The following is an 11,871-nucleotide window of genomic DNA, read 5'->3' on the forward strand; positions in this document are numbered from 1 at the left end:
AACTGACAATGAGATCAATATTGTGACTCGTTGAATACTGCTTCGGCATTAAACTCTAAGCACTGCTGTGCACTCAGTGCCAGTGACAAGCGCGGCAGCAGTCTTTTACATTGTCTCACAAACTGACTTTAAAGTTTCTCTATGCTATGATGACTGGAATATGTCCTGTCGTGTATTTGCACGAAAATGATTAATGTTTGTTTGTTTTGAGTAAGATTTGGCACTGAAAACACATGAAAACATTACAAAAAATGTCAGCCAGTTGACATCTGGATAACAGAGAATCCGGATAATAGATGACAGGATAATCGAGGTCCTACTGTACCAGCAAATGTTGGCTCATGAATTTACGGTGTCAAATGTGTTTTAAATCCTACTTTCTTCACCATCACCTTGATTTATAATAGTAATTATATATAACATGCATGTGACTGTTGATAAAGATGTGTTGAGTTTGCACAACTGAAGAAGTGCAACACCTATTTTGACATGGACCTAAAACACACTGAAATCAATTTTGTTGTTATGACCACTGTTAGTATCATTTGATAAATGCTTTGCATGGCATTATCATATTCAAGCTCATGCAGATTTCAGGTCCTTGGTTCACTGTAAACAAGTGAGATCCTGAATAACAGGGAACATTCTGGGCTAAGAAAGCAGGGAAAGGCAATTTTTGCTTGTCTGTAGAGCCCTGTCAGATGGGCAACTGATGACAGCCTCACCACTGAAAGTTTTTTTTTCCTTTCTTTCCTAAACTGTAGATAATTGTCAAAAATGCAGTACTACTGTACAAACTGTTATTCTTGTGAGAGTTTCATTTTTGCGAATTTCACAAATCACTGTTGGACCGCGAATTTAACAACACACGAATATGTGACCATGCTGAAGGGTAAAAGTGCACGTACGATAGCCTCGGTGTCAATTCGCGAAACAATCTCTTGTAAAAATGTCCATGACCTCCTCACCCGCAAAAATATCTGCACACGATAACAGCTTGTACAGTAGATTAGGAGTAGGTTGTGCGTGTCTGATATACTTGAATGCAATATGCTTCATAAATGTGATGGTTAGAGATTCTCAGATTTTCAGCAACCTTTTTGCCACAGGTAAAGATTCTCACTGCACATTTTCTTTTTCTGTCTGAAGCTACAGAAATGTGACAAAATTAAGCGACATGACCACCGATGTCTGTGACAGACATGTCATGTGGTGACGATTAGATTGTGAATGTCTGATAACTGCGATGCTTCATGAATGTGTCTGTAGCAAATTTTCGTCACATGCCCCTTTGTAACTTTGGCTTTTTGCATATTCAAAACAAAGCAAAACTCCCATCTCCATAGCAACAAAAAAAATGAACTGGTGTCAGATGAGTTAAAGCCGTTTTGTTGATTGACCCCTGTGGGAAGTCATCTCAAAATTTATAGTTGTAGCAGTTTCTGCTCATGCTTGAGTCTTTATGTGCCATGTTCGCACACCTGACTCAGTCGACTGCATGCTAAGTTCATAGATTCTACTCAAATGCACAAACTGCCCAAACCGATCGATTAATCGCCAAATGCCACAGTACAATGAAAGTGTTTCTCGCTGTTCTATTCCTGTCACACGTAGCTTGCATTCTGTGTGGTGAATTGAATATTAATTTATGATCCGTACTGGATTTGTGAGAAAATTCTAAAATTCTGTCAGTGTTTTGTGTGCTAAATTAATACCTCAACAATAATGTAGCTACTTGTTTTTTGAGAGAAAATAATCAAAGGGTTTGTCCCATAATTTACATCAAAGCAAAGCTTGACATTTTCTCTAAAACTTTGTTCATTACATGTCGAGGGAAACAAAAATCCATAAAAGTAACATAGATTTGACAAAAAAAAAGGATGTTTTCTCAAAGCATGACTACACTGCTGTCTCAGAATAATGTGGCACACAGGGGGTTTACACCATGGCACATAAAAAGTTTATTCCTTGTGATGGGGGGCATTGCTCTGCTATTTGCATTTAATACATATGACACTATTAAGTGGCACACTCATTGCCTGCGTAAGCTGTCATCACAGCTGCTTACCTTGAAGATTGTGGTAAGAAATAAATCACTGAAATATTTTTTCAAGTGTTTTCAAAGAAAACTTTAGTATGACCATTACCATGATAGTGCCACTGTAGTTCACTCATTTCCCAATTACCTTGACTCAGTAAATTACTTTTTTGTCAACAAATTGGGATTTGATGATGATGTATGTACACACACTCTAAAGTGGAATCATTCATGTATTGTAAAATAAAGCCTATTTTATGTGTAATCATGTAAATATGAAAGTACATTGTATAAAGATTATCTGCTATGCTATGAACAAGATAAATTAGTAGTCTTGACTTTTCTTTTCGTTGTACTCACTCCCCCTTCCCCCCCCCCCCCCCATTTCTCATTGCAATATATGTCTTAACCTGTTGAAGAAAAGCCCCAAATATATTAGGGCAGGCAGCTATGGAAAATGTAGGTAACGGCAAAATCAGCTCATCCTCATCTGGTTAAGATATAAAGGCACTCCGGTTATAACAAAGTCCTCGGGACCGGCAGTTTTCATTCATTATACCTGAACAAATAAAGGGCATAGAAATGTGTAGATGATAATTTTGGGCCCTGAATTTTACTTTATTGTCTCAGAAATTTCAGAATACATGTAATCTTGGTTCTTTACAACAGGAGTGCACTGGACTGTATTTGGAGAAAGGGAGGAATTGAGTCCCCCTCCAGATAGTACTCTCGGGTGAATGAAAGAACTCGAAAAAACTTGAAAGAGTGATAGAGAGAGGGATTAGAAAGGCATCCAAACGTCAAGGGAGAGTGACCCCCACATCTGGGCCTTGCCCCGCATTTTCATTGTAGTCCTCACATCAAGGGAATGACCCACGCTGCAGGACTTTCACCTCCAAAACCATGGTGTGGATGCTCACTGGGACTTGTCCCCCCTGTCCTCACGAAGCAAGTCGAGTCCGGGGACAAAATTTGGAGGGGAGAGTGACTTTGATCCATAATTGATACATGTAGTACCCAGCTGTATTCATCAACGTGTTGTGTGCATGCGCAAAGTCTAGTTTCAGGTGGCAGGGCTCACCCCGAGCCCCGATTGCCCGCCGCGGCTTGGGGACAGTCAAAAGAACAGTGCTGGCAGTCAGTCCCTTAAAGATACGATCTCTAGTGACTTTCCCCGCGATGCGGGGTCCAATGTGAATGCGGGTGAGGGAGAAGGGCTGAAGAAAGAGAGAAAAAGAGAGAAAACATGAACAAGAGAGATTATATGAAGATATTGATGTTTAACTGTAAGGGAGACATTACCTCATAACGCGCAAAAATTAAACGAAGTATATCAAAGGATAAAGATGATTGATGTTCAATGTACCCAGTATGTGTATATGTCTACATACAGGGTTTGACACTAACTTTTTTTTTTTTAATATCTAATGGGTCATTCATGCCAGTAATATCTTATGTAGTGACTGTAGGCCTGAAATAAAAGTAAAAGTAACAATCCATTTTGAATCTCATGTGCCTGATCTAGCCACCAAAAGATAAATTTGGTGGACCAATACCAATTTCTGGTGGACCTAGGCGACATGCCATTGCTAATATTCAAGAATATATATATATATATATATATATATATATGAAGAGTTTGTTTGCAAAAACCGATAAGTCCATATTTGCTAAATGGAGATATTTGCGATTAAAGGTCAAGAAAAATAAAGAGAATAATAAGAATTTTTTTGCTTCTTTTGACCATAACTTCAAAAATATACCTTTATATGTAGTGACCAATATATCATTTAAAAGGTATTATTTTGTACTTTATGACAGAGATCGTACTTCAAAATCTTCAAAAATGGACTTATCGGTTTTTGCAAACAAACCCTTCATATATATATATATATATATATATACTATATATATACACATATATATGTATATGTATATATATATATATATATATATATATATGTATATATACATATATATACATATATATATATATATACATATATATATATATGTATATATATATATATATATATATATATATATATATATATATATATAACGAGAGTAAGGAGGCGGTAGACGTTGCTTTTGAATCCTCACAAGTGATTTTACTTCAAGCTTTCGGGCTTTCTGCCCTTTGTCAAGACTGAGGACAAATCGGACAAAATACAAAACATGGATATCATATACAAAAAATAATGATGATCAAGACAATAGTGAAAATAATAACGACAGTGATAAGAGGCAGAGACGACAGAGAATAAATACACAAATGGGAGTGTATATATGCATCAATCTTACATAATGTACCTTGCGTACATACAATCACTAACAAGCATGACATAATATTATAAGCATTTACAATATACGTATGACTATAAACATCTGCGCACACACATGAACATATAGATACGGATATGTACGCACAATCACACATGTGAATCTCCTCTCGTCTGTCAAAGCAGGCAACCATATAAACAATAACGACAATTAACAGTAATTAAATCAAGGAGTGTATGTATAAATAAACGGAACGTAGGCACACACAAAAAAGGAAAAACAGAGCACATAAGTAGCGTTCTTAACCGGAAATAAGTGTATAATAATGTGTTTGACAGCATTCAAGGTTACAGGAAGGGAAGAACAGAATCTAATCTATAAATACGTACAATGTGAGATGCACACATCACATTTGGCCCGGTTACTTATATATATATATATATATATATATATATATATATATATATATACATACATACATACATACATACATACATGTACATTGTATTTAGTATTTATACTTTTGCACACAATTGCATGAATGTATCCTGCAAAGCTTTTCTACGTAGAGTTTGTGTGATTGTAAGAGTGCTGGTTTATGGTGTTGGTAGCGTGGTGTGCACTCTTAACTATAGTATATGATGTCAAGCCACAGTCGAACATTAGTCCATGCAGGAGACAAGGTGGTAGTTCCAAGATATACAATTTAGTTTATTAGATATAATAATCAGGAATTCCAGAATGGTGCATAATATTGACAAGGGAATATTGTCGGTAGTATATATAAAGAATACTGTTCCACTCCTTCTTGGCACATGACCGAACAGAGTCGGGGCCGGAGTAAGATTGATTCCACAACTCCAGAAGCATAAGATATATAGGGACATGAATAGAAGTTAAGAGATTAGTAGGAGAGGGTCTATGATGTGGGGATTATAGGTTCATTGAACAGTACTGTGTAAGGGACTGGTGGTGGGAATTGTAAACACAGTTGGTCTGAATTTACTTAAACTTGATTGAGGACAAAGGGAAGGATTAACTATTGAGTAGAGATTAACCAAAGTAATAACAAAGATGGTTGGGTTCTGAATGGAAGTTTCATTGGAGGTTTGATGGTCTTGTTAATAAAAGGATATGAGACTATAAAGCTGGGGAGTGTTCATAGGGTTTGGATTGGACTGGTCGTATATCTAGACAGTATAATTGGGACAGGAAATGAGGATAAATTCTTAACTTGGTCAATCAAGAGACACTTATAAATTACATGAGGTTTGTTCTGTTTTAAGGTATAAACTCCCTATTTCTCTATCTTACATTCGTCCAATTTTTCAAAAAGAAACGTCCTCGTTTCATAATTATATACTGCAATATTTAAAGAGTTCAAACGATTGACAAATGAAGAAATTCTAATACATTTACGGAGAGAAAAAAAAACTTAAAAAAAAAACACTGTTGACATGTAAACATAACAAAAATGATTGCTACACAAAACATAATCAAATTGAGTAGCATATTAATAATTAACAAATTAGTGAAATAATTAAAAAGAAGATTGATGTGTACATAAATCTTGCAGATGAGGTATTAAAAAAAATCACCAAAGAAACCTATTTTCCAGGGGACATATCATTGTCTTGAGAGGTGTAGGAAAAACAGCATGGCCTACACATAGCATAGTCACCAATACATACCGAGGTAACAATATACATTAAATTTAGAATGGAAATAGAAGGGATAGGAAAATAAGAGATCATCATAGTAATCCACAAACTGTATGTGAAACTCAAAGAACAATCAGAGATCCAAAAATTGACAAAAATTATATTTACCATATGTTAAAAAACACTCAACATAAATGACAAAACTACAAACTAGAAGAATACACTGATTGCATACATCTAGTCTTGTGCACAGCAAATATGTTGAAAATGAACAGTATAATAATAAAAAAAAACTCTTAAGAAGAGGAACAGACAGAGGAGAAAGGAGAATGAAGCAATTAGATTAAATGACCTAAATTATACAGAGTTGGTGTCTTTGAAATGCACCATGAGAGAAACTTGTATATAATGATGTTGATGAACAACATGTAAAAAGATATCTGGCATCAAGAGTAATTTAAATTGTGTAGATAATAATATTATGTATAAGAAAAAGTTGGGCAAACAACAGGAAATTTATATGTGGTGAAAATGTGCATATATATCTAGACTGCAACAAGTTTACTAATGGTACAATTTTTTCTTTTTTTTCCATACAAAAGCAATTGATCAGAAAAACAACATTTCTCACAAAAAAAAATCAAAAATTACAACCATACTTAACTAAGAAATTTATGCCAAAAAGTAAAAACACTTATTAATCATGTTAAAAAGAATTCTTTCAGAAATAAAACACATACATGCAAATACAAATACACATGCTAACAATGAAAAACCTAAATACCAAATAATGCTACAAATTTACATCAGAAGTTAAACCGACATTATTGGTGAGCAAGAAGCAGAAATCGGGATATAAAACGGTCAAGAAAGGGGCAATTGAACGTGACAGAGAGTGAGAAGGAAAAAAGGGAAAGTATGGACAATGCAGAAAAATGAATGAACAGCCATGTGGGACGGGGATGAGTGAGCAAAATATCATTGAAAGTACAGAAAGAAGGTATAAAATAGAGATGACATTAAAAACAAAGTCTCACTACTAAAAAATAGGAATTTAAGTGCCCAGGAAGGGGAAGGGATAAGGAGACTTGCCATAAATGCTCGATTATGCGTAAATAATTAATGAGAATTCTGAAATTTGAAATTTGGAAGTAAAGGGAAAAAAAAGATTTCATTACATCCTGTCGCAAAAAATGAGATCATAAATTATGATGGATCATAATCATTTGGGGGATTAGGAAGCTGACTGCCGTGTGTCCGAACACTATCGGCATGGATCACAGCGTGCGGATCGTAAAAGAGGTGTGATGAGGCAATGGACATGTGAGAGGGGACCACAAAGTCCCAGTTCGTGAAGTGGCTTGGCGACGGCTGAGGATAGTGAGAATGGGGCAGAGATGGGGGAAGGGGCCGAAATGTGTGGGTTTGCGAGGAAACAGTACAATGAGCTTGAAGAGGGGGTTGGTAGTCGGGCAAATCAGGAGGAGAAGAGGTGGAGAAAGGGGTGGAACTGTCCGAATCAGTCCCAGTGGAAGATGATGTAGGGGCGTCGGAGTCAGAGGCAAGGGGAGGAATGTCGCAGTCAATAGAAAGAGGGGAAAGTGGGCTAGAGATGGGAAGAGTGCACTTCAGAGATCGGATTGGAGTTGGGGGAGATGGGGGTGAGGGGTCGGAAATCACTGCACATGTTTGTGGTAGTGAGGGAGGTGGAAAAACTGAGGTGCGATATGAATTACAGGCCTCACAGTGAGAGCAGAGGTCCGCAATGTCTTTGCGCATCCCATGCCAGTAGCAGAGCCCTTCGATAAGCTCAATTGTCTTGGCTGTACCGAAGTGAAGAGCTGACATGGAAGTATGCATGACAGACAGGACAGTAGGGATCACAGAATAGGGAATGACAACCTGTTCTATCATTATTCCAGACGGATATCTCTTCCGCCGATACAACAATCCATCACGAATTATGAAACGTTCAAACTGATGCCGGAACTTGAACAAGCATTCCTCGTAATGAGGGATGGTCGATTTTGGGGGTACATATCCAGAACGGATCCAGGCAGTGACCTGCCGGATGATTAGATTCTGGTGCTGAGCTTGATGAAGGCGTACACCATGTTCTAAGAGAACACTAAAAAAGGAGGACAGGTTAGTAGGAGGTGAGGGAGGAGAGGGAGGAGATGATATTGGCGATGAATTGGCATATGCTGATGCCGATGACGGAAGTGAAGCTACTTCAATCGGTAGAGCTGGTGATGGAGATGAGGGAGGGGATGGATTATGACCTCTGTCTATTGTTGAAGGGAAAGATGACGATACAGGTAAATCGTCATGACCACCTTTGTAGTGACCACCAGGAGAAGGAGGCGGGGGTGGAGAAGAAAGCTTTCTCACACCGGGGGTATCATGTGGAGGTGGGAGTGGAGAATGAAGTCTGGTGGTTTGAGATGGAACCCCAGGAGAGAGTGTATGGGGGCCATATTGATAATGACTTGAATCATCATAACAATGACCGTAACCATACCGACTGGTTGAAGAGATGGAGCGGTTATAGTAGTTAGAGTAACGATCAGGGGAAGGAGAACGCGAGTGATCATAGCGATGATGTCGGGAATAGGAAGAACTATAGCCAGGAGAAGGAGAACGAGGGCGATAGTGTGAACGAGAATGGGAGTAGGATGAATGGCGCTCCGGGGAGGGAGAACGGGAGTGATAGGGGGAGCGATAGGAATGATAGGAGGGTGAATGGGGTCGAAAACTGTGAGATCGATCTCGAGAGTAATTATGATCCCGGGAAGAATACATTGTGTTGAAAAAAAAAAAAGTGGAAAAGAAGGAATATCAATGTACAAAATCAATATAACCAAATGTTTACAGCAACAATGAGGGGGGAAAATAGCAAAGAAGAAAGAAGCGCCATGAGATATCAGACTGAGAGAATGAAACAGGACACTGAAGGGAAATGAGGGGCACTACTACGCAGTGAAAAGTATGAGCTATAAGATAATAATGTAATTAGCCTGGTAAAGCGTCAGCCGATAACACACAATAAAAAAACAACAGCTACAAAGAGAGGTAGCAAAGAAAGCAACTATATGATATAGGCCTACTACTAAAAGCTATCACAATACCTATAGCTATATATGTATAAATCATGAAATGCAGTCATAATGACAGCTAACATAAAAACTTAAAATAGAGCATAAGGTCTTATACACACAAAAAATGCAATATAATTCATACAATAGAAATAATATAGAAAGAGGGGAAATAAAGTTCGAAAGTAGACTTAACAATCTGGAGAGAAGGGACAGATGAACAGGCGAGGTTTGCCGGGAAGACTGTGTTGAGGAGCCCACGAAGGCAGCTTCCTTGCAGGAGCAGCTTCAGATAGCACAAGTCCAGAGACAGGATGAGGAGGATGACCACATTAGAGGGAAGATGATGGGTTGACAGAAGATCGTCAGGTACAGAAGATCGTCAGGTAGAAGCCGAAGGTAGACAGGAAGAAGATGAACAGGATCCCAGAAAGTCGATGAGAAGAGATGACCAGGCGGAGTTGAACAGGAAACACAGACAGAGTAGACGGGAACACTGACTAACCTGAGTTAGTCAACAGCAGCAGAGCGTTCAAAAAATTATTGTACAATTGTACAATATGCAGGAAACATACCAGGCTCATATAAGTTGACATCAGGATGATCAGCAGCACGACGAGTAGTCAATCACGCCAACGGGTTGCAGGTCACCGTTTTGCTGCTGCCACCAAGAGTAACGTCGAGCGGGTAGATGGCTCCGCTTTACCGCTGCCACCACTGTAAGAGTGCTGGTTTATGGTGTTGGTAGCGTGGTGTGCACTCTTAACTATAGTATATGATGTCAAGTCACAGTCGAACATTAGTCCATGCAGGAGACAAGGTGGTAGTTCCAAGATATACAATTTAGTTTATTAGATATAATAATCAGGAATTCCAGAATGGTGCATAATATTGACAAGGGAATATTGTCGGTAGTATATATAAAGAATACTGTTCCACTCCTTCTTGGCACATGACCGAACAGAGTCGGGGCCGGAGTAAGATTGATTTCACAACTCCAGAAGCATAAGATATATAGGGACATGAATAGAAGTTAAGAGATTAGTAGGAGAGGGTCTATGATGTGGGGATTATAGGTTCATTGAACAGTACTGTGTAAGGGACTGGTGGTGGGAATTGTAAACACAGTTGGTCTGAATTTACTTAAACTTGATTGAGGACAAAGGGAAGGATTAACTATTGAGTAGAGATTAACCAAAGTAATAACAAAGATGGTTGGGTTCTGAATGGAAGTTTCATTGGAGGTTTGATGGTCTTGTTAATAAAAGGATATGAGACTATAAAGCTGGGGAGTGTTCATAGGGTTTGGATTGGACTGGTCGTATATCTAGACAGTATAATTGGGGCAGGAAATGAGGATAAATTCTTAACTTGGTCAATCAAGAGACACTTATAAATTACATGAGGTTTGTTCTGTTTTAAGGTATAAACTCCCTATTTCTCTATCTTACATGATCTTAAGAGAGGTATAGTTCCTGATATCTAATTTCCGGGTAATTGTAAAAGGCTTACTACTGCTTGATTGAATGTTGCCAGGTTGTCACAGTGGGAAATAGCAAGTATTGAATACCCCATATGCTGTCAATTGTTTTATGGGACAAGGCCTATAATGGATTCAAAACTTAACCACCCAAGGTTGGCACACTTTGAACATGAGAGCGAGGAAAGATGAGAAAGATACAGAGAGGAAACAAAATGAAACAACAATGACAAACAACGGAGCAAACAAAACACTGACTTCAGCTGCACCTGCTGCAGGGGGAAGCCATCCAACATGGTCCCATCTGAACTTGGGTGGGCCAAATTTTATAATCATATCATTATCATACTGTGTATGCACCAGAAGTAACAGCAGCAACAGCAGCAATGATCAGAAGATCAAAGCGTTTCTGTCGCTCCAATGTCCTTACTGCTGCTACCACCCTACTTTCTGAATTGATTCTTGCAATTCGGCCTACATATGATAAAAAGTATATAATATTCGTAATGATGATGAGCAGAGTACCGATTGATTGATTGATTGATTGATTGATTGATTCATTCATTCATTCATTTATTCATTCATTCATTCACTCAATCAATCATTCATTCATTCATTCATTTATTCATTCATTTATTCATTCATTTATCCATTCATCCATCCATCCATTCATTCATTCATTTATTCATTTATCTATTTATTTATTTTATTCATTCATTCATCCATTCATCCATTCATTCATTCATTCATTCATTCATACATTTATTCATTCATTTATTCATTCATTCCTTCATTCCTTCATTCATTCAATCATTCATTCATTCAATCATCCATTTATTCATTCATTCATTCATTCATTCATTCATTCAATCAATCATTCATTCACTCATTCATACATTCACTCATTCATTCATTCATTCATTTATTTATTTATTCATTCATTCATCCATTTATCCATTCATTCAGTCATTCATTTATTCATTTATTCCTTCATTCCTTCCTTCCTTCATTCATTCATTCATTCAATCATTCATTCACTCACTCATTCATTCATTCATTCATTCAATCATTCATTCATTCATTTATCTATTTATTCGTTCATACATTCACTCATTCATTCATTCATTCATTCATCCATTCATCCATCCATTCATTCATTCATTCATTTATTTATTTATTTATTTATTTATTCATTCATCCATTCATTTATTCATCCATCCATTCATCCATTCATTCATTCATTCATTCATTCATTCATTCATTCATTCATTCATTCATTCATTCATTCATTTATTCACGATTGTGGTTCGAAGT

This window comes from Diadema setosum, chromosome 20 (assembly GCF_964275005.1).
Source record: "Diadema setosum chromosome 20, eeDiaSeto1, whole genome shotgun sequence".
Taxonomy (NCBI): Eukaryota; Metazoa; Echinodermata; class Echinoidea; order Diadematoida; family Diadematidae; genus Diadema; species Diadema setosum.